Source organism: Ctenopharyngodon idella, chromosome 15 (genome assembly GCF_019924925.1).
Source record: "Ctenopharyngodon idella isolate HZGC_01 chromosome 15, HZGC01, whole genome shotgun sequence".
NCBI lineage: Eukaryota > Metazoa > Chordata > Actinopteri > Cypriniformes > Xenocyprididae > Ctenopharyngodon > Ctenopharyngodon idella.
The window spans coordinates 30,131,505-30,154,862 of NC_067234.1; the positions used below are offsets into that span (position 1 = coordinate 30,131,505).

Here is a 23,358-nt window from a genome sequence, read left to right on the forward strand (position 1 = left end):
CCGGTCATTTCAAGCTCACCTACAAATGTCTCGAATCAGGTAGATGTGAGTGTCTCGAGTCAAAAGCCCTGAGAGGAGTCAAAGAGCATTACAAAATGAGGCCAAATAAAGGAGCTCTTCTCATGTGCCGCCCTGGTGCTCTGGAGGTGAGAGGTTAACCATGGGAGCGGACTGTCGGCTCATCACTGGGATAATGAAGCTGACCGACCAGGCTGACTGACTGTTGGGACAGGTGGCGTTAAACCTGCTAAGATCCCATCTCCAAGGTCAGCCTTTTCCACCCAATCTCCCTGGTTGCTGATGAAAGCACAATTTAAGGAAAAGAGAGGACGAGGGTGGCGGGTGTGGTGGGGGCACCTCGTCGCCACAGTGGATAAGACTCAATTTGAGAAGCCTGTAGAGGGAAATGACTGTTTTTGGCCCCCATCATGTTATACAGCGAGGGCAGTTTACTGTGCTGTTTGCTAGGGGGGTGCAATTTTACAGCCCTTTCTGCGGCGGGATTTACTGGATGTGCAGTTAATAGTTTATATAGTTGACTCGGAGCAGCAGGGATTAAAGATAGAGGGTTGTTGGGTGCAGTGGCACGGGGAAGACATTTATCCACAGCAAGCCCAGGCCTCTTACTGCACTGTCTGGCCCACTGACCTTGGGTTGGGCTACTACTGGGACTCCACAGCCCAGTGACTATCATAAAGGGCTCTGTCTGATTGCGTAAACATTTTGATGGTTATATAGGCCCCTTCCACTCTCATATGCTGTAGTCTCTGTTTTCTAACCTATTCTGCTGTCCTGTTTTTAGTCTCACTCAACAATTGCAACATTCTCAGAGCCTCCTGGCTCTTTAAGGAATATTACGTGTTCAAAACTAAGATTAATCAACAGCATGGCATAATGTTGATTACTACAGGTCGGTTTGGTTATTTTTTGGTTCATTTCATTTGGTTATTTATAAAAAAAAAGTTACAGTTAGGCTCTTACATTAGCCGCTTTTCCACTGTCGGGCCAGTGCAAGCCAGGGCTTTCAGCGGGCCAGGCTAGGCTAATAGCCCCGAACTTGTAGCACCGAGCCCAAAATCACGCTGCATTTCCACCATCGGGCCAGAAGCTCCGCAGCGCTTCACTAAAACCCGTCCGTAATACGCCTCTCTGGAACAACGTCACACAAACCCCGTCATTTCACAAACAAATGGAAGTTTTATCAGAAAAATAATCAGAAAGAAATCACTGGAAACTAGCGAGATCGTAAAGTGAACATGATAAAATCAGGCGTTTGTTAGCATTTTGTTGTTTACTTAAAGATTTAAAAACCCAAGCATCGATGTTTTACCAAACAAATTGATCATAATGAATTAATTTGTGTCAAGATTAAACATTAGTCACAGAAATAAAGTGGTATTTACTGTTATTTCACAAAAGAAAGAGGACACACGCACTTATTCAGTCGCGTCTGTTTCTGTTTATTTGTAGTCATGGGACAGTATGTTTACATCACATTTACATAGAATGATAATTTCTACAAATTTTCCACCAAAAATACGATCTGAGGAGCTTTAGCACTCTCTCCAGTGACAGTCCCAACAGTTATATTTTCAGTCAGAGAAACAGAGGAATCCCGAAAAACTGGAGTTGCTTTATTTTATGAAATATGCGGAGCTAAATATGGATATCAGACAGTCCGTTAAGAGACGAGACGTGCTGACAGATAAAATAAATACATGATTGTGATAGCCTATGTATATGATTTGTCTGATTTCTTCAAGCTGTCTTATTTACCATGTTTACTATGTCTTGGTGATCAGAATCCACATCGGATCACAAACAGGAGTTATTTCAAACACTTGCTGCTGTGTGAAAGTGAGTTTTGAGCTAAAATGTTTTTAAAAGTCTTTAATGCTGATGTTAGCTGGTCACCTACATGTAATCATCCATAGCGCCTCCGTCTCCACACACAGATTAACTCCGCCTTTGTTCGTAACCACTCCCTCAAGCCCGAGCTGGCCCGCTTTGGACCAAGGTATTCGGCGGGCCAAAAAACCCTGGCTGTTCGCCCGAGGAAGCCCCGACGAGGCACGACCAAGCCCCGAAGTGACAGTGGAAACGCGACTGGCCCTGGCATGCACTAGCACGCCCGCTTTAGCGAAAGTGGAAACGCGGCTAATGGGGCCACTTTTTGGAGAACTTAAAAGCAGAAATGTGAAGCTTATCATTTTAAAAAGCACTTACATTAATTATTTTGTTAAAATGATTATTATTTCAGCTGCAAAGGTGTTTAAATAATAGTCATTTTAGGGTTTATGAGATGCCATGGCAATAAATTAGTAAAATTGGACATAATTTTTACACAGAAAAGGTTAGCAAGTGATTTTTTTCCATACTAAAATCATGTTAACATGCATATTGTTTACGTCTTGTGGTTCTATTTCTGAAACACTGAGTATTTTAACATTTACAAAAATGGCAAAACACTTGAACATGTATTGATTCATTAGTTTGGACTCTGAATTATGGATTGTTATTAGCTAATATTTCTTTCCCCTTCTGGTTGTTTTAAAGGAGAAACAAGTGGAAAATATTTGTGATGATCAACATTATGTCGCAAATGGGGTTGATTCAGCGCACCTTGTCCTGAACCCAGAATATTCCTTTAACATGGGCACTCCTGCCTTTGACCCTGTCCCCCTCTGCATGTGGTCTGTGATAGATATAAAAAAAACGTGAGCGCTTGTTCACTAGTGATACCTCAGTGTCACTGACCCCTGGCAATGCTGTTTAACTTCACGGCTTGGCTGAAAATTAAACCGAGCCTCCCTTCCCATCTGAGGCTGGCCTGTTTGTGCGGTCTCTGTGTGCCTTTGTGTGCGAACAACCTTCTCGCACCCAATCGTCATACCTTCAACATCGCCCCACCAGCTGGACCAAATGCAAGCCAGCTCTCCTGTCCTCACACACCTGCTCAGAAACCCTCACGTCCAGACGCACAACCGTCCCAGCAGCCCAGAGCTTCACAGAGCCTCATCACCATTGACAAGTTACAGTGACTTCTCAGTTGGACAATGAAATTCCCACCAACATGACAAGAATGCGCCAACACAATGCTTGTTCATGGCAAGTGGTTGATGGGGTAAACAGACTACAGGAGGCACATTTGTGAGCGGAGCTGATTACAGCTCGCCAAGCTTCAAGACACACTTCACACCATTGTTCCATTCTGTTTATTGAGAAGAACTTCACAATATCAAAGGAAAAGGAATATAAACAACATCTGTGCCACAGTAAATAGGAAAACATAAAACATATGTTTATCCTGGAGAGTAGCTTAGGTGTTTGTTTCTGGAGCTTGTGAGAGACTGACGAGTTTGATCATTTGAATGGACAGTTCAAAGGAAGAAGCATATTCTAGAGACAGTTCTCTTGCATGAGCCTCACAACTACTGAACACCTGCAGACATGGGTGACATTTGACTCTCGAGCTGGGGGGAGAAAGAAAAAAATCTTTTTTTTTTTTCTTTTTTTTTTTACCTGCTGCATCAGCAAATTATTCAGTTTGCTTGTTGCTTTTTTTATTTAATAATGTACTTAATTTTATTATCACTGGAAATGACGTGCACGAAATGCGAATCATTGTCCATCATTTTGCGAGCAATTGGTGCTAAAGAAAAATGCCACGTCGCAATATTGAAAATATTTCTATTTTAAACCATGAAGACGAGCCAGTGGATATCACACAAGCAATGTGCAAATTTTGCATGAGAGTAAATGCCGGGGAAAAAGTCTCAAACACCAGTCAATTATTCACTACAGAAACAGAAAGTAAAAATTCATTGGTACAGGCAAAAAAAAACTTAAAGAGGTTGCCAACATTTAGTAGACTGTGGACTAGTTTTGACTCTCTGAACAGTGAATTTTTCTTGCTTTTCCATTCATGTGGACTTGGATCTCGCTCAGGACGCACGCTGTCTGTGAAGGCCTGATTCAAGGCCAAGTATACTTGGGCCATCCATGTTTGGGCCATCATGTTCCCTCATCAGGAGGGTCCGAGGATGTCTGCACACCCCGTCCGTGTGCAACCGAATTTTTGTGACCGCACGGACGGTGCGCATACAACAGCGCATGTGTGAGTGACTTGAGAGCTTGAAAAGTCCACTAGATCTTTTCACGCCCACGGCTAAAGGACTATACTTTGAAAGAATTGCGCGCTCAACTGTGCGCAAGATGGAGCAACAGAATGCGGAAATTTAAGCATACCCAGGCCTTAAACACTCCGAATTGTAACGGAGCTCACATCACGAAATTCCATGACTACAGTAAATATGGGGGGGCATGTCCTCCTGTCACCCATGCTTGCAGATATATATAAATAAAGGATGATTATGTTTAAAAATAAGATAGTTGTTTGACTATCTTATTTTTAAACATAATCATCCTTTAACCAGCAGTGTTAATCTCGTCAATAAAATGACTGGTGTTAATGTATTTTATTTATTTATTTTTATTTATTTATTTTTATTTTTTTGATGAAGTATGTCTTTTTTGTTTATGAAGTATATTTCTGTCATGACAACTCTCCGAGTGTTTAGCATGGTAATAGATATGACAATGTTAATATGTTTGGTCTGCAGCTGTTGGTTATTGCTGTTGCTGCAGAGCAAGTACAGGACTTGCTAATGCCAATACATACATGACATGGTGCTGTGAGCAAGTAAGACGTGCTGTTGCTGTACAATATAGCGCACATGAATTACCTGTAGCAGATGTAGTCAGCTGACCGAACATTCGATAGTTGATTAGTAAGCTCATTGGCTGCTGATAAAGCAGGAACCAATCCACTGTGCTCCATAGATAACGATGTGATTATCAGCCTGCACCATCTAGGGTTTCATGACAGAACTTTGTATATATATATATATATATATATATATATATATATATATATATATATATATATATATATATATATATATATATATATATACATACATACATACATACATACAGTAAAGTTGAAAAATATGCATCCTGATAATTAAAAATGAATCAAACCTTCTTTACTGTTGATGACAAAATTACAAGAAAAAATAAAAGATATTAATAATGCACTAACAACATAAAAAACATTTTTTCAAGAAAAATCTAGAAAGAACATGATTTTTTTTTTTTTTTTGCAATAATCCACTCCAAACTTTATATTACTTGCATCTGCACAAAATGACGCTAATGCACAAGTGAACTTGAACTACTGTAAACTACATGCTAGTCAGAATGTGTAAATCATGCTGTGAATACACTAGTTTCCGTAACAATGTGTGAAAACACATCTAAAACATGGACAAACAATAATTAAATTATTTTGACATCAGTTTTGTTAAATGGTGACATGTTTAAATTAAAGTAAAATGTTTGAACATTTGGTTTAATTTGGCACTTTCTCCAACTCAAATGTTATTTTCATCGACTACAATTATATGCCATTTTAGACAGAGTAAAACTGACTAAAATGTTGACATTATGAAATACAGGCTAAATTAAAAGAATATTTAATCAAAAGACAAAAATTATGACTAAAACTGCAAAACTTCAAAAGTATGCAGAGTCAAACTCATTTGTAGGAAAGCGTGTAAAATGCTTTGTTAAATAAATGTTGAAAGTTTCCTTGAAATTCACTTTTTACAGTGCAAGACAACAAATGCATTGGAGTTTTGCATTGGAGTTTTGCATTTACATGAAAGTCCACAGATTTAAGTTAGTCATTAAATGAAGATGAAAAATTATCTGAGCTAAGGACCAGTTGTATTTTGTCTTTCTCTTTTACAGTTGGTGTATTATAACTGAAGTATGGCTATCGTAGAGCATACAGGGCGTGTGAAGGACATAGGGTTTTTTATTTTATTTTTTTTACTCTTTTTGAGGACCAACGAAGCAAGGACAGCCCTAAACAAACAGACCTGTATAGGCAGAGAAACCCAACACAAAACCTGAGCTCCTTCAAACAACATCATGACACACCAGCTACAACAAAAACCACAGTGCCATTTCACAAATAGCAACACGAACCATTAAAAACAATTGACAGCTAAAGCTAAGAGCAGTCAAAAAAAAAAAAAAAAAAAAAATTACAAGCAGTTAAATATCTTCCAAACATATATTTACTACCAAAGGGTGTGTGTGTGTGTGTGTGTGTGTGTGTGTGAGTGTGAGAGAGAGAGAGAGAGAGAGAGAGAGAAAGAAAGAGGTGAAAAGTATGATTTTGAAGAGGCGTAATAAGCGAGTGAGATTCAGAAGGTAAAACTACTCCACTCCAGCAAGCGAACAGCACAGACTCTTGTGCAATTATAACTAACCAATGCTCCAAAAGGTACGGGGGAGAAAAAAAAGAAAAGAAAAAAAGAAAAGAAATTGACCCACTTAAATACAGTCAACAAAAACTAGCTTCGCTACCTTTGTGTTGTTTTGCTTTTGTGAGAGAAAGAAAAGGTTAGAGAGAAATGATTGTTGTGCGATGTTTACGGTGGCCAAATAGCAGACAAAATTATGCTGTCAGGGACATATCCAGCTCGGATGAGGAGGACACAATTTAAAATTTTCACTGGTGAACACCTTTAATGACTCGTAATGTAAAAGGTGTGGCTATTCCTATTAAACGTGTAGCTGAATCAATAAGAGGCATAATTGGAGTTGTTAGAGCAAATTATAACACAGCTATTATGTATCAGTGCGCTATCTCTCTGTAAACTGTTATTACAGACTTTTTTAATGCTGGGATTCAGTAGGGGGAGTGTTACATGTGATAGTTACCACTATCTGCTATAATCGTCACTGGCTTTATTGACTGCGACTTCACTCTCGTCTTTTGTGTACTCTATAATTTCCTGCACCTCAGCCCATCTCAAAACACGGATTGCTCGTTTCTGTTGTTGTTTATGGATATAACGTAATAGGAGGCAGTTGTTAACCTCAACTCTACACTTTCGCTGCTATGTTTATGAGTAGTATTGACTGATATTGTACAAAACTGGTTGAAAGAGAGGATCCTTTTCCACTACATTTATATGTCTTCGACAGACAGATTGCTCTGTGAGCCTGACAGACCCTAATGTACTGAAGTGGTAACCCTTGTCAGCTGCTTAGACAGATAAATATGTGCCTTTGACTTCATATATGACAATGGCAGTGTCAAAGCTACAAACGGATAAACAAATAATAACTCACTAGGAAATGGTGGGGCGACAATCCCCGTTTACCATCTCTCAGAGAGATGAAATGATTCAGACGTATGGTGGTGAGCAAAGATTGGTTTAAGACAAAAGATAAATATAGTACTTAACCATGTAGAGGAGGATGTATTCTGTGTCTCTGTGGCCATTCAACCCCAACATCCTTATCAAGAAAATTCAGAACAGGAAAAGCCAAGGAACTGCTCCTCTAGGAACCATGTACTGTACATAACAAGGGTCCACACTGCAAAATATGACAGAAAAATGAGCAATAAAATAATAAAGTGAGGTTGAAATAAGTTGAAATTAAAATAAAATAAAATAAAATAAATAAGTTGAAATTAAAATAAAATAAATAAGTTGAAAATAAAATAAAATTAAAAATAAAATATAATATAATAAAATAAAATAAAAAGTCAGATTGAAGGATTTTTATTTATTTTTAGGCAAAAAATAAATAAAAAATAAGGTTCTTTAGTAGTGTAAAACTATATAGCTATACAATATATATATATATATATATATATATATAAAATACATGTGTATATATGTGTGTGTGCACGCGCAAAATTTGGTCTATTAATCATGTGATCTGATTAATCATATGTTCAATATCAAAAACAAATCTATAATAAAATAGAATTAAATAATATAAATATAAAATAAAATAAAGATTTACTTTGTAATGCAAAACTATGAAAATATCTTTATATATTTGGCCCACATCTGATTGATCCTATATTGATCGATCAATAAATAAATAAATATATTGTAGTGCAAAACTATTAAAATATATTTAGTCCATCGGGGATGTCATCTGGTCATAAGATCATATATTAATTATAATACAAAACAAAATGTTAGTATATTTGATTTGGTCCATATGAGACGTCATCTGATTGAAGGAATATAAGAACATAATAAATACAAAATAAAACGTGAATCAGTTACTTGAAACCCCTGGTTGCTTGCGTAATAAAATAAAATAAAATAAAATAAATACAAAATAATTGAACTTGTATTTAAGCACTCTTAGCAGAACAACACAAAGCCCACATGAGCATGGACAATCAGCTGAGCGTGTCTTGGAAATCATGTGCTCGGCAGTCAACGGGCAGCTGTGGGGGCCTCTAGGGGAGACAGTGATTGGGGAAATATGTGATGACAGGAATATCAAATATTGTCAAACTAATTAACTTCTTAAGATCAGGTAAAATCTCAATTCTTCGCTGTGGAAAAGGGATAGCATGCAGAATGGGATTACCGCTTTGCACGCTGATGAGATGAAATTGAATGGTCCTGGGGCAGCATGACATGTTCCGTAAGGAGATGTATTTTCACATTAAGCAGATAACAGTGACTGTGTCCTAGATTACCTACAATATGCCTGCAACAGGGGGAGAGTAATGTACATCTGTAATGGAGGCTAATTGTGTTGTGTGGCACCCTGTCTCTGTTCATTTAAAAATGCTTTGATAAGAAAAGACAATGAGCCCAGGAGCCTTTCAGACAATAAAGGAAGAGTGAACTTCTCATTTTTGCTTGTTTTTGACGTTCAAACTTTACCCTACAAAGTGTAATCCTGCCCCGGGGTAATAGCGCAGTTAGCATAACTGTCATCAGCACTTAAGAGCAAAGCTAAGTTTGATCTATTCGCTTGATGGAAATGTAAAGTGTTAGTAAGGCAACATTTTGTAGATAAATGCATATTTGTTGCTGCTTATATTTATAAGTAGGAGAGACCGGGGCTAGTTGTCACACATGAATGTTATACACAAGGAATATATCTCAGTAAAGGTTTAGATAAATGCAATTTTCTCTGAAACTAGTATATTTTTGTCTTCCAGACTAAAATTCAAATATTATAATGTAAATATAATGTATTGCATCTAGTGAATTACAAGTAAACACAATACAATGCAATACACAATAATACTTCATGAAGCTTCGAAGCTTTACGAATCAATTGTTTCGAATCAGTGGTTCGGAGCGCGTATCAAACTGCCAGAGTCACGTGAACTATTGAAGTTTCAAAACACTTACGACGTAACGAAGCCTCATTTACTGAAATCATGGGATTTTGGCGCTCTGAACTACTGATTCGAAACAAATGATTCGTAAAGCTTCGAAGCTTCATGAAGCAGTGTTTTGAAATCGCCCATCACTAGATATTGTGGAATAAAGTCGCTATTTTGTTATTTTTGGCACACAAAAAGTATTCTCGTCACTTTATAATATTAAGGTTGAACCACTGTAGTCACATGAACTGTTTTAAATATGTTTTTAGTAGCTTTCAGGGCATTGAAAAAGGGAGTGTTACTGCTGTCAATGGAGGCCTCACTGAGCCATCGGATTTTATCAAAAATATCTCAATTTGTGTTTTGAAGATGAACAAAGGTCTTACGGATGTAGAACGACATGAGGGTGAGTAATAAATTACAGAATTTTCATTTTTGGGTGAACTAACCCTTTAAGTTTTGTGCCTATACAGAATTTGACTGTCAAAAATAAACCTATTCACTAGAATAAAAAACAGTGACAACCTTATTCTCCCTTTAAGCAGCTCAGGTGTCATATTTTGGCATTAGATAATTAACATTAGTATTTTAGTGAAGCCAAAGCTGTTTAGCTTATCTGACTGACTGACTGAATGAATAAATAAATAAATAAATAAATTGTAGTAATGAGTACAATAGAAAGACTCTCTATCCTTAATGAAGAGCGACAGTCAGAACAGGTGCGGCAGGACTGAAGGAAAGGAGAGCGTGAGGGGGGAAAGGGTCAGGGAGAAAGCATGCAGGGTAAAAGGAGGGCGTGTTAGAACGGAAAAACGGGGGGAAGGAGAGACGAAATGGGGTAGGAGGAGAGGGGGAGAAAAAAGATTGAGAAACAGAAATAGAGGTGCTGGGGAAAAAAAAGAAGGAGAGAGTGTGAGGGAGAGAGAGAGAGAGAGAGAGAGAGAGAGAGAGAGAGAGAGAGAGTGAGAGAGAGAGAGGTTAATAGCACGCAGAAGGCTCAGGGCTGATAGAAATGCAGACCGCGTCTGTGGCATGGCGCTCAGTGATGGGTTGGAGCTGAGATCTGGCGCATGCTATAAAGGAGCTCATTGAAAATAATTCAGAGTGACGGCTGTGCAGGCCCAGAAACAGGAAGCAGGGAGAGAGAGAGAGAGAGAGAGAGAGAGAGAGAGATGGGAAGTAAAGAATGGAGGAAGAGGAATAGTGAAAAGGCGGTCTGAGGAGAAGATAAGCTGTGGAAGTTGAGACGCTGCAGGAGAGCTACATAGACAATGCAGAGAAGCACAGTTGTTAGTTTGTGATGGTAAATTGAGACGAAAGTAAACAAATGCAAACATAAAAACAAAAGGGTCTGTAGTAGAGAATCGAACTGTTGCCCTGCAGCTAAAAAGACTTAAACTGATTTATACACTGACAATGATGAAATCCCAGGAAACCTGTAGTGTTTCAAGGCATCTTTAAAGGAATAGTTTACCCAAAAATATAAAGTAAAAGTCATTATTTACTCACCGTCATATCATATTTTTTTCAGTAGAACACAAAAGGAGAGTTTTTGAAGACTCTTCACATAGCTGTTTTCCATAATACAACAAAATCCCTCAATGCCGATGAAATAAATAAAATATTTAAAGATACGTACAAAATACCTTGAAAATAAACATAAAATTAATAAACAAATAACTTTTTTTTTTTTCTTTTAAAAAGTAGTCCATATAATCTGTGCACCAAGTCTTTAAGGAATGTGGGAAGATGACAATTTAGTTTTGTTTTATTTTATTTTATTTTACTGAGAGACATGGTCACTGTGAACTGTCATTTTACATAAAAGATTCTTCAAATATTAGTCCTTTGGTGTTTCACAAAGAAAATAAGGTTTGGAACAACATTAAGGTGAGTAAAAAAAAATATTCAATTTAATAAAAAGTATTCATGTTTTAAGTGCAAAGTGACTATATGTAAAATGTCCACCATCCGCTTTTGCGAGTAAAAATGTAATATTTTCTGAAACTGCAGGCTTGTGTTTGGTTCTGATTCAGCCTTTTCAGACAGAACAAAGCCGTGCGGCTTAGCAGAGGAGTCACAGTGTCAGAGCTCCAAGCCTTTCGAATTCAGCACTGGCCTGAATGTGTCGCCAGCACAGAGATATGACAGAAGCCCATCACAGGGAGCAGCCCTCTGCCCTCTCCAGCACCACTGTATTAATGTGGACCTGCAGACCTCTATTAAACTGTGCAAAGCTCATTCCAGGCTTGAGGACATCGTTTACGCTAACGTCGACGCTTAAGCACACACTGGCCCCAGCGAGAGGCATCCAGGGGTTAATGGGGCTTGTCTGCGCTGGGGTGCCAGGGAAGGGGCAAGGGGAGGGAGGGCATAGGGTTTAAAACAGGACAGAGCCATAAAGCACTGTACAACCCAGCTGAGACCCCCACCCACAGGCTCTCAATACCACTACAAACATAAATATGCTACTACAGCCAAAATAACGTTAGCGCATTTTCCATCAGTCAAGGGGGTGAAATTCGCCCTTACTGCAGGCTGATGTAAATAGGATGGACGTCTGTGTTTTGCTCAGAGATGTGCTGTATTTACGCCCGCTCTCAGAATCGCCTCAATGCACGGAGCCCTGAGTTCACAGCGCAACGATGAGATATTGAACCGTGAAGTCCGTCGCACTGTGATTTATAGGACGCTCCCGCTGAGACCACCAGATCCACGGGCCCGTATTTCACTGACAGACGACAGAGGGAAAATTCATCAAAATATTTCCTGAGACCCACTTTTAATGCTCAAATTAAATTCATTCACAACAACTGCAGCAAATCAAATCCACGGGACTTATTAAGAAAATAATAACAATCGAAATAGTAAATGCTAAAAAAAAAAAAAAAGTCAATTTTCTCGAAAACGACAATCTCGCGTGCTATCTCGGACCGGAATCAAATTAGAAGCGACTGCCTCTCTATAGCTGATCAATTTAGCATACCTTCGAACCTAACAGTAAACATCGACAAAGTCATTTTCTGGCATATTAATGTTTACATCCAATCAGTAGAATGTAGGGCAGCCTAATTAACTCAAACAGACGCTGGAATGTGCAGAAAATGAGAAGTTCACCTAGAGACCGCAGACAATTGATCACTTCAGACCCTCTTCACTCAATTGTTTCTTGACAGCACTTCAGAGCAGCTGAATTAGCAGAGCTACATATGGTGATTAAAAAGCTGTTTCTCCCATCAAAAAGCACAGCGTCCTAATTGTCAGAAAATGGAAGAGGTCTGCACTAATGGTTATATTATATGCTGCATCACTGGGGTGGTTTAGTGGATTTTCAGAGCGTTCAGAAACAAAAACAAAACTCTGGTTACAATATGGCAAGCCTATGAAAAATCTTTTATTCTATAACCTTTAAGTCTTTAAAAAACAGGAGCCATTTTGGGGAAATTTCTGTCTGCCGTTTAGTTTTGTTTGATGTTTATTGACATATTTGTTTCTTAGATTGTTGTTTGTTTTATTTTTGCGATTCGTTTGATTATGTATTTGTTGTGCTATGTTTAGTTTATGTATACTACAGTATGTTTTCAAATCCTCAATTAGATATTTAACAACAATTGGTTTGTTTGACCAAACTGTTTTACAAAGCATGTCTGACAACTTAAGTAGAGGTAGAGCTTCGTTAAGTAGAGGGAAATTTATTTATTTATTTTGCAAGCTGACAATATGGGATAGTTCACACCAAAATAAACATTGTTATTATTTTACATTATTTCAAACTATGACCTACTTTCATCTGTGGAACAAAAAAAGAAGAATGTTTTGTTTTTTTTTTTTGTTTTTTTTTTTTGGGGGGGGGGGGGGGGGGGGGGGGGTTTACAGGTTTGGAATGACATGTGAGTCAATGACAGAATTTTCTTTTTTGGGTGAAACATCCCTTTACTATGACTAATTTTATTTATTTATTTATGTATTTATTTATTTATTTATTATTTAGGCGTGCATTCATCTTTTGTTGAAGTTTTGCGAAAGATGTCCAGACTCATTTTTTTCTAGAAAAACAAAAAACAAAACATGATGCAAAGCTGATATCTCGGACCAAACACAGCGCATTTTACTCTCTCTCCTTTTACTAAACTAGCCTTGCTCCTCACTTCCCTCCCAGCCTATGAAAAATCAGCAAATAAAAAGTTACATTAACCCCAAGCCGACCTTTCCCACGTAATACACTGCTGCATGATGGGCTGGTGGGGGAGCTTCATCGAAAAGCTGTCACTCTCCAGTATCCCAAGCACTGCCTGGGGAACATTTACCGGATAATTAATATATTAAATGCATGAAAAATAGTTACACAGGGGCCTCTAGTCAGCTCTTCCCTAGCACAAGGGGAAGAGGGATACAGCCTGTGAACCATCAATATACAAGCATCCCCCTTGAATGGCCCATCATAAAAACTGCTCATAATTTAATGGCTTCATTCACAGCCCTCGCTGTAAAGGAAGGCCATATTTCCTCGTAATTCACTGGATCTCTTCTGGCTTTTATGATTTGGCAGTTTTAAGCTGCCGCCCGCTGCAATTATAAGGTGGTCTTCACTTTTGTGTGAAGGACACGCAGGGGTCAGCAACCGGCACCATGACTAAACAGGACACTCCAACTCAAGCTAAAAATACAGAGGCAATGGTGAGCCACTGGTTTCCCTTCCCACTCTTTTCATGTACGTCTAGACAGGCGCTGGTGTTTCTAATGCTCGCGATGGCCAAATGAAAGTATTCTGGTTTAGGACACGGACGTTCTAATGTTGCTCATTGCTGTCGCTGCTTACAATCAGATGTTATATCAAAATCAATTGCAGAGCAGAAAATTAGAATGGAGAAAATGATCTCAACCCTCTTGAGAGAGAGAGGGACATCTCGGAGCAAGAAAGAATAGTTGTTTACTGGGATTTGTACCTGCTTAAAGTAGATGCTGAATTTCGCCATCCTGAAATTTGTTTAGCATGACACGGTCACACTGCACGGTCACACTGCATTTGTGTTTTCATTGTCAGAGCTAAATATCCCATTCAAGATAAGAAATTATAACACAGTATACAGACGAGTCTATAAACAAATATTTAACAAAAAATATTTAGCAATTTGAGATGAATTTCCAATTTACTAATTTATATTTGTCTGTTGTTGTTTTTTTTTTTGTTTGTTAGATAGTTGTTTTGTATTGCACTTAGTTTTATTATGTATTAGTTTGTTAGATTGTTTGTTTTTAATGTTTTCAGGAATTGTATTTATAAGTTAGATTGTTGTTTGTTTTGTTTTGTTTCGTTTTGTTAGATTTTGTATTTGTTTGTTGGATTGTTAGATGTTAAGTTATGTTTAGTTTACATGTTTTCAAATCCTTGATTAGATATTTAACAACAACAACTGGTTTGTTTGAGAAAACAGGATGCACTTTCTGGGGTATCTGATTATGACTATCTATGATACAGATTCTCTGCCTGCAAACACCCAAATAAATAAATAAAGTGGAGGGAAAATAAATAATAATATATAGACGAGGAGAAAAAACAAGTTTACTGGCTTCATTTCTCCTGTAGTCTATAATTAAACTGCTCTCTGCTATTTTCATGGGACATTAAGTTAAGTCACGTGATCATTATTATCGTCATCCAGACACAGATGAACAAACACATGGAAATGCATGCTGGCAGACATGTGCTCATAGACATAATAAAAGACTAGGGTGTACAATACATACACTCTCATAATCTTTCTCTTGCTCTCTTTTTCCTCCTCTCTCTCTCTATTATCCCTTTCCCTCTCCACTAGTTTCTCTCTCTTTCAAACACACAAACCTATAAGACAAACGACTGTGCACTAAGATGAGAGATGGTATTACATTTTGCAGAGCACCTGCCATAACGCAGTGATTTAAAAAACACTGAGAGCAACAATATTGGAGCAAAAAATATATTTGTTATGAGAGAACATAAAAACATGGAGCTGCAGGACCGCATTGTGCCGCTCGCTCAAAAAAAAAAAAAAAAAAAAAAAAAAAAAAATACAGCACATCCTCCCTCTGAGGATGCATGAAAGAATCCAAACCTTAACAATGTCCTCTCCCATACGTAATCTTGTCTGCGCCTATCCGTTACCAAGAAACATCCCCCCGAGACCCTGCCGTTATTAATAGTCTTATTCATTAAATATTACTCTTTGTGAAAAGGGTAGCATAATACTGGCCTGGAGACAGGAGCCCAGATCCGGGGGTAAGCCGAATTAATTTTCTGGAGCAAACGCCCCGATTTCACAAATGACATTCTGTACCGTTAACATTTTAAACGTGACACAAACGCCACTCGACACAATGTAACCTAAATGCAATGAGTGGCCCTGGTGTGTGGTTGAGGTGTAGCTCTGTGTGGAGTGTTCACCAAAACAAAAGTCAGTCCTATGCCACAGCTGGCCCAAGCACATACAAGAATAATTATTTCAGAGAAATGTATATTAATATAGCACAACTGTTTTCAGCATTGAAGATGCTTAAAGGGATAGTTCACCCAAAAATGAAAATTATCCCATGATTTACTCACCCTCAAGCCATCCTAGGTGTATATGACTATCTTCTTTCAGACAAACATAATTCAAAAATATCCTTGCTCCTCCAAGGTTTATAATGGTTGTGAATGGGGGGGGGGGGGGTATATATTTATAAATATGTATATATATAGATATATACATATTTAAAACTTTATAAATTCAAATAACTAGCTTCCGGCGGACGACCGTACGCATACTGCTCAAGTCGACATGCGCCAAATGAGTAACCCTTGACAAGATGTATGATGCAGGATGTAGGAGTATCATAAGCTTAGACGCCTCTCGCGGTTCAAACAAACATGGCTGGGCAACAAACTCAAGCTCCTCTGCTCTTATATTGAAATCCTCTGACATTTGCCTTTAAAAATTATCGTTTTAGATTTGTAATTCATAACCAGTGTTTTGTTTTGCTCTATCCTCTGCGCTTTTGTGTTCGTCATCACATTGTGCGTCAAGTCAGAGGATACTCTTCCATCGCAAATCGATGCGTACAGCCGTCTGTAGTTAATAAAGTTTTAAATATGGATATTTTTCTTACAAAAACGCATCAATTCGCTTCAGAGGGCCTTTATTAACCCCCTGGAGTTTTTTTTTTTTTTTTTTTTAATGGATGGATGGATGCATTTGTTGGCTTCAAAATGTGGCCCCCCATTTACAACCAATATAAACTTTGGAGGAGCAAGGATATTTTTAAATATATCTCCAATTGTGTTAATAATTTTCATTTTTGGGTGAACTAACCCTTTAAGAAATCAGCATATTAGAATGATTTCTAAAGGATCATGTGACACTGAAGGCTGGAGTAATAATGCTGAAAATTCAGCTTTGCCATCACAGGAATAAATTACATTTAAAGATATATTAAAATAGAAAAAAAGTTTTGTGTTTTGCGCTGTTTGATTACTTAAAACATAACATCTTTATTTATTTATATTTTTAAATATCTTTTTTCAAATATGTAATATCAATTTATTTCAAGAACATAAACAAATTACTACAAACCAATCAAAACATGAAGATATATAGGCTTTTTACCTTTGCATTATCAGCTTTCCAAAATATTTGGCTGCCTCTTCCATCACCTGCTGAGAGTGTAACAGTAATGAAAAACAAATGGCAAACTCAACTTATATGTGCTTGGCTAGCAGCACATAATAACCCTATAATTAAAATGGGCTTTTAATCAGAACTAAAGGGGAATATTTATTTGTTTCTGTTTATGCTTTAAATGGCATGGCTAATGTACTCAAGCCTAATGTCATTTCAGGCAGGGACGGATTCGCTCCATCACTATTCCAGCCTCATCAGCACCCTGACATAGAGGAGGGGGAAAAAATCAAAAAACAAAAAGCAAACGAACAGCCACGTTCGTGTCGTAGCCAAACTGGTGAGCTAATATTGTGCGTGTACAATGCAGAGTATAGGTGATCCTGGAGAGCCAGCAATAAGCAGACCTAATCCTGTTGACTAAGAATGGGCACAGGGAGCCATGCCAGGATGCAAAGAGCTCAGTCTGCCGAGTACACAAGGGAATTACTCACCATGCCAGGGTGGTCCTCATTGAGCATCTTCTGCTGCCAACGGGCACCAGCGTTAGGCTGGCACGCCCACGTCGACAACCTCTCTTTCCTCCCCCCTGCTCGCCCAGTGCCCGCCAAGGCCAATTTCCCAGCTAGGACTTGGAATTGAGGGATTTTCTCAAATTACTACATTAGAATAGAGTTGCAAATTGACTGTGTGTCTTTTTTTGTTTGTTTTATCTCCCCTCCAGCCTAGCAAACCTCCCTATCCTCTTATGACGAGGCCACGGAGGGCATTACCGGCCATTTTCGCCCTGCTATATTTGGCAGCCGGCAAAAGTAGTTTGGTGCCAGCGTGTGCCGTTCCCTTTGTCATTTGCTGTCAGGTGGCACCAAAGCACAATAATGAAAAGGCCGGAGAAGCTGTTGAACCTCAATCACAGAATTAGCACAACATTATGAGAAAGCTGTAGCTGATATGACATTTCCACTCTGAGAGACAGCTCTTCATTGTTCCTCAGAGTGTATGTGTCAGTCTAATACCCTTAACTCTAGACTAGACTAGCAGCTCAGTGTCATACACAGACCCTTTCAATACAGTGTAGTGCTGCACTGACTTAATGTCAAGCCTCCGTGAGCCCTGTAAAGATTTTCTTAAGTCATTACGAGAGTGTCACCAGTTAATGAGATGACTGAGATTACGGCGATCGAGAGAAGGAGCACAAAAGATATCATTATGAACCCCCTCCCCACTTTTACTCAAAGTTTCCATTTTTCTCCACTGCAGGCTCCTTTCAGACGATTGAATATTAGCTGTTTAATCAGCTCAGCCGCAGGTTAGGGGAACTAAGCGGTGGAACAGCCTCCCCTGTGCCCGCTCGGACGCTGTTCCGCTATTAGGACGTGGGCAGGAGAAGGAGGTCCTCGGGGGGTCGTAAGCAGAAGCGCCCGTCCCCCGTAGCCCCATTAAATCATTACTTTCCTTCCCTGCCCGGCCTTTATGAGCTGTGTCCTAATGGCCTAACAGACAGGGCGAGGTGGCCCGCCACCGCAACTGCCTAGCAGAGCAAGCAAGCACAGGTGCCTTTCCGCCTTGCACCACGGTTCAGGGGATTCCGCTGTGTGGGGGGATTTGTTTCTGTCTCACTGTTCCAGCCTTCACGCCTCGAGCCAAAATGTCATGGCACTGGTTCTAAGAGGCTCTGGCAAGCTGGCTAGGAAAGCTAGACGGACAAACCCTTTAGCGACTTTCAGTTTCTCATTGTGCATGGGGGCTTTTTATTAGATCTGCAAGGCCAAAATTACATCATCTCACAAAATATGTTAGCAAAACATTCAGTCTGGAAATAGGACCATATGCCAGTGCAACTACACTGATAGGCTACGATGCATGTCAGAGAACAGGGTCTTGAGGAATAGGACCATGTCTATGTGCCAGACAGAAAATTGCACCATACATCAGAAAATAAAACTTAAAGCAGCTCGGAAAATAACACCCAACAGTCAGATAAAAAGACATACACTATGATTTGACTATACTGGTAATGAACTGGACTATAAAAGGACCCGGGGAGAGCGCACACTTACTCAGGTTATGGGACAGCTCCACGGTGTACCACTAGTGTCTCTCAAAGGCCATGTACACACTGCAGCTAAATATGGTTGTTGTTCCTCTTCTGAGTGCTGTAGAGACAAAGTTGAGTTATTTAGAGGAGTGACATCCAAATTCACTCTCTGAACATTCACAAAGCGACAGCTAAAGTTTCATTAAAATGTGCACAAAATTACATTTTATTTTTGAATACTGTGCATTTTTAGTTTTTAAAAGCTTTTTAAATGAATATAAAAATGTGTATTAAATATTTATTTATTTTCCCCCTCTCTTCTAAAGTTTGATTAGCGATGTGCGATGTACTTGTGAGAGCAAACTAGTAAAGAGCATCAGTTTAATAAGAATTACATTTTTTTATTTGGCTTTTAGTTCATGTCTGGTAGCTTTGAGGTCATTTTTATGCTAGCATACTTTTATTTTTATTCATACTGCACATACTCATTTTCTCCAACCAACTCTACAATATTACCCATTTTTGACTAGCAATAGCAAGAAGCAAAACATGTTTGTGCTGTGAGGTAAATAAAAGTCTATTGGCTAATTATAAAAAAAAAAAAAAAGTGATGGATAAGACAATTTTAATAGGAAAAATGTCAAAACAGGAAAGAAAACACCACATCATGCCTTTTTCTGTAGCTCAAACAGTAGAGCATGATGCTAGCAATGGCAAGGTCATGGATTTGATTCTCAGGGAAAGCAAGAACTTATACAATGAATACCTTGGAATGAAGTTCGCGTTGCTTTGGATAAAAGTGGATAAATGTAAGCCATTTTATGGAGATAAAGCTAGTTTAGCCAAAATAGCTAACATCAAACATGTTAATTGTTGTCATCCATGTTTAAAACTATAGGATACCACTACGGCTTTCATTAATCGTGAGTTTGGGATAGTAGGAGCAGTGACTGCTTTCTTTAAGACTACAGAATGATTCACACAGACAAACAAACGTGGCTGTCACTTTTCAAAACTTTGCTAGTCTAATAATGTATGTGATATCAACGTATATGATGCTTCATAAGTTTGTATAGAATAGATTTGTGGATGCAAATCTGCTTGCAGAAGAATGAGTCCCATTTTAATTGTGTGTGCGTGTGTGTGTGTGTGTGTGTGTGTGTGTGTGTGTGTGTTGGGGAAAGCCCGGGGCCCAGCAGATGTGAGCAGATGTCAGAGTAAGTGAGCGGGGACTTGGGAGAGAGAGAGAGCAATGTGCCGGGCCAACGCTCTAATTTACGCATGAGTGGAGCTGCACCACCGATATTTACATTTAAATTGATGTTTCAGATACTTAATTAAAGACGAGGACTGGGCTCTTCTGGTCGACGGTGGCTTCTTCCTCATCCTCCTCCTCCTCGGCGAAGCCAACAGACCACTCACTGGAACCTAGAGCACTTCCCAAAACCCATATAAATATTTCACTGGAGTTACATTAATGACAATGGTCCCAGTCCTCTCGATGGTAATTTGCGAGAACATTACTGAAGACACAATGCCCCCTGGTGGATTATAATTCCAGCCTTACTTCAGCAACGGCCGCATGGTTAATGTCGCTCAAACACCGGCTTCACTTTAAATCAGCCATTGTTTTGCAGACCGCCCCGATGAAGACCTGGTGTTGCCCAGGGGATGGAGCGAGGGAAGGGAGGGGTGGGTGCCGATATTAATGCACTGGGCATACAGTCTGATGATGAGGGGACTCCTGCGGGGCCCGAGCTATAATGCAGTGGCACTCCAACCCTGATGAACCGACGTCCCAGCATGCCTCTCCGGTCTCCCGCTTCCACCCACCGAGGGACCCGTGGCTCCACGCAGGACATCCTCCTCAACCACTTACTCTCAAACAGCCTTTTAATAGAGTTTAAAAGAGGGTTATTAACATTACCTGCTAATTATGTTAAGGACCTAATTAGAGAAAAAGAAAAAAAAGAGGGCTTTTTTGGTCTAATTAGGTTTTCTTTTTAAGTACACTGATAACCAGGGGAATGCCAAGATCTCCGTAGAAATGAGAGTGCAATGAGCCAGTGAGAGGCTCCTTCGGAAAAGAAGTTAACCCTCTCATCAGCGGAGTTGACTCTATTAACGGGGCCCTGGCAGAGTGCAATTACCACCCAAATCGTTTATTTAGGACGTGTTTATCTGGAGTGGACCGCATCATTTAGCGCGTTATAAACTCGCTGCCGGCTTCATTAGTGATTACAGTTGGTGGGTGGTAATACCTGCCTGATACAGCCAACTGAAACCTGATGCTATCAGTGTACTGCTGAATTACACCGACGGGACTTAATTTTTCAGCAGCCCTGAACACTTCCTGCTGCTTCCTCCACTCACGGCAAACACGCTCAGCGCCAAAGCCACCGCTCAGGCATTGATTATGGGATCTGGCCCTGAGATCACAAGGACAAAACACAAGAACTATACTGCAGACAAGTAGCTTCTGCGCTGCAATGACGGATACCTTGTAAGCACAGGGCAATGCTGCAATAACATTTTATATGGAGTTTCTTTTTTGGGGGGATATTGTACCTGTTCAATTGCTGTAAGTTAGAGTGCCTTTATCCCGCTCTCCACAAAGAAATCAAATGTCAGCAAAGAGACTTCTGGAGTGTTTCAAACACAATCCAAAGCCATTACTAGGGTTCAAGTGCACTACTCCCTCTGCCTCTGGTAGTGACACTAGCTCCTACGAAGAGTTAGAAAGGAATAAAGAGAAACAGAGAGTTTTGCAACGCAAGGCTATGACACGGATGGCCCCGAACTTCACCAAGAACCTCCTTGCGTGATTACATGTTTAATTTACTTCTCATCTTAAAATTGTCCACTATGACAGAGCCAATTTGTCACGATCCCGCACAAGTGTCAGCCAAACCGGGGGAGGAGTGCACTACCACGTTCCTAATGGAATCTCAATGAAGCTGAAGCCGAGGGTCCACAGGAGCAGACAGCCCTCACCATTACGAGAAGGGACCCTCCTTCACCCGGACACCTCTCACTCACGGCTGTTATTATCGCTTCAAGCCACGGGCTAAAGAGCCGGGCAGCTAGGAGGGAAAAAGCACAGAAGAAAAGAGGTTACTATTACTTATCGCTGTGTACCTTGACATTTTCTAGATCTGGTTTGGAGGGAAATAGGCAGTCTTCCAAATTGACAGCAGTGGACACTGTGTTTAAACTGATAGCTGATCGTAGCCTTGCAGTCATCTCCTATTTTATTTTCAAAGCCTGAATCATAAATAGACAGACAAATCATTGATATCTGGACTAAAGGCATCTCCTCGACTGTCACTTTTTTTGTCTTCAAAGAAACAAGCCCTCTTTTCTTTTTCAAATACATTTTGTCCATTCTATATAACTCAACTCAAGGAAATTATGGAAATTTTACAGATGCTCAATTTGATGCAGCTTGTACTGTAGTTTATAGGTTAGTTTCATTTAATGTCTAAAAATCAAATAGGCTACCAGTACTATTTGTTCGACACTACTGTCTATCTGTTCATAAGCAGTCTTCTAAATAAATGGTAACACTTTATTTTAGTGCCATTTAACTAGTTGGTTATTAGAATACTGGCTGTTTATTAGTACTTAAGCACATATTAATGCCTTATTCTGCATGACCTTATTCTACATTCTTAATCCTACCCCATACCTAAACTTATCAACTACCTTATTAACTATTAATAAGCAGTAAATTAGGAGTTTATTAAAGGAAAAGTCATAGTTAATAGTGAATACATGTTCCCTATACTAAAGTGTTACCAAAAAAATAAATGGGGACTAACTGACATCTGAGGCCCTGTTTACACTAGTGCGTTTTCGTTTTAAAACAGCGTTTTAAAATGAAAACGATCCTCACCTATACTGCCATTTCCACTGCGTTTCAGAAATGATATCCATCCACACTACATGATCGAAAACACGTCACATGACCATTCATGCACACTGGGCATGCGCATACAACAGCTGCCTCTTGCGCATGTAGGCAGCTCCAGTATTATAAAATGCAGAGTTTAACTGCACAATGGCTGCTAAAAAGGACCACAAAGTCAGCCAAGCATGCAGTTCCATCTCCATGTTATTGTTTACATTGTCATCGAGGCTGGTATGTTACAGAGCCGTTGAGAGAGACGGCTCTGGGCTGTGTTTCCTAAAAGCATTGTAAGCCTAAGTTGATCGTAGAACAACAGCCACCAACGGACTCTACGATCAACTTAGGCTTACGATGCTTTTGGGAAACACAGCCCTGGTCTGTTATTCATGTTCCGGTAGCGTAACTTTGGTCCGTTTACACTGAAACGCAACTTCTGAGTTTTCAAACTAAAATGGGTTCTGAAGCATTTTTGAAAGTCTCAATATTCGAGGGTCGGAAATATCGGAGTGTAAACGACAGGCGTAACCGTAGCAAAAGTTAT

The 23,358-nt window shown here is 39.3% G+C and overlaps 1 long non-coding RNA gene across 1 annotated transcript in view; it reads right to left on the reverse strand.

The window, feature by feature from the left end:
* The window catches only part of LOC127496159 (uncharacterized), a 152,524-nt gene that overhangs the window by 103,683 nt on the left and 25,483 nt on the right, over positions 1-23,358 (reverse strand). The window contains exon 2 of the long non-coding RNA XR_007925250.1: positions 18,930-19,025. This is a non-coding gene — a long non-coding RNA (uncharacterized LOC127496159). The remainder of the gene's footprint in view (positions 1-18,929; positions 19,026-23,358) is intronic.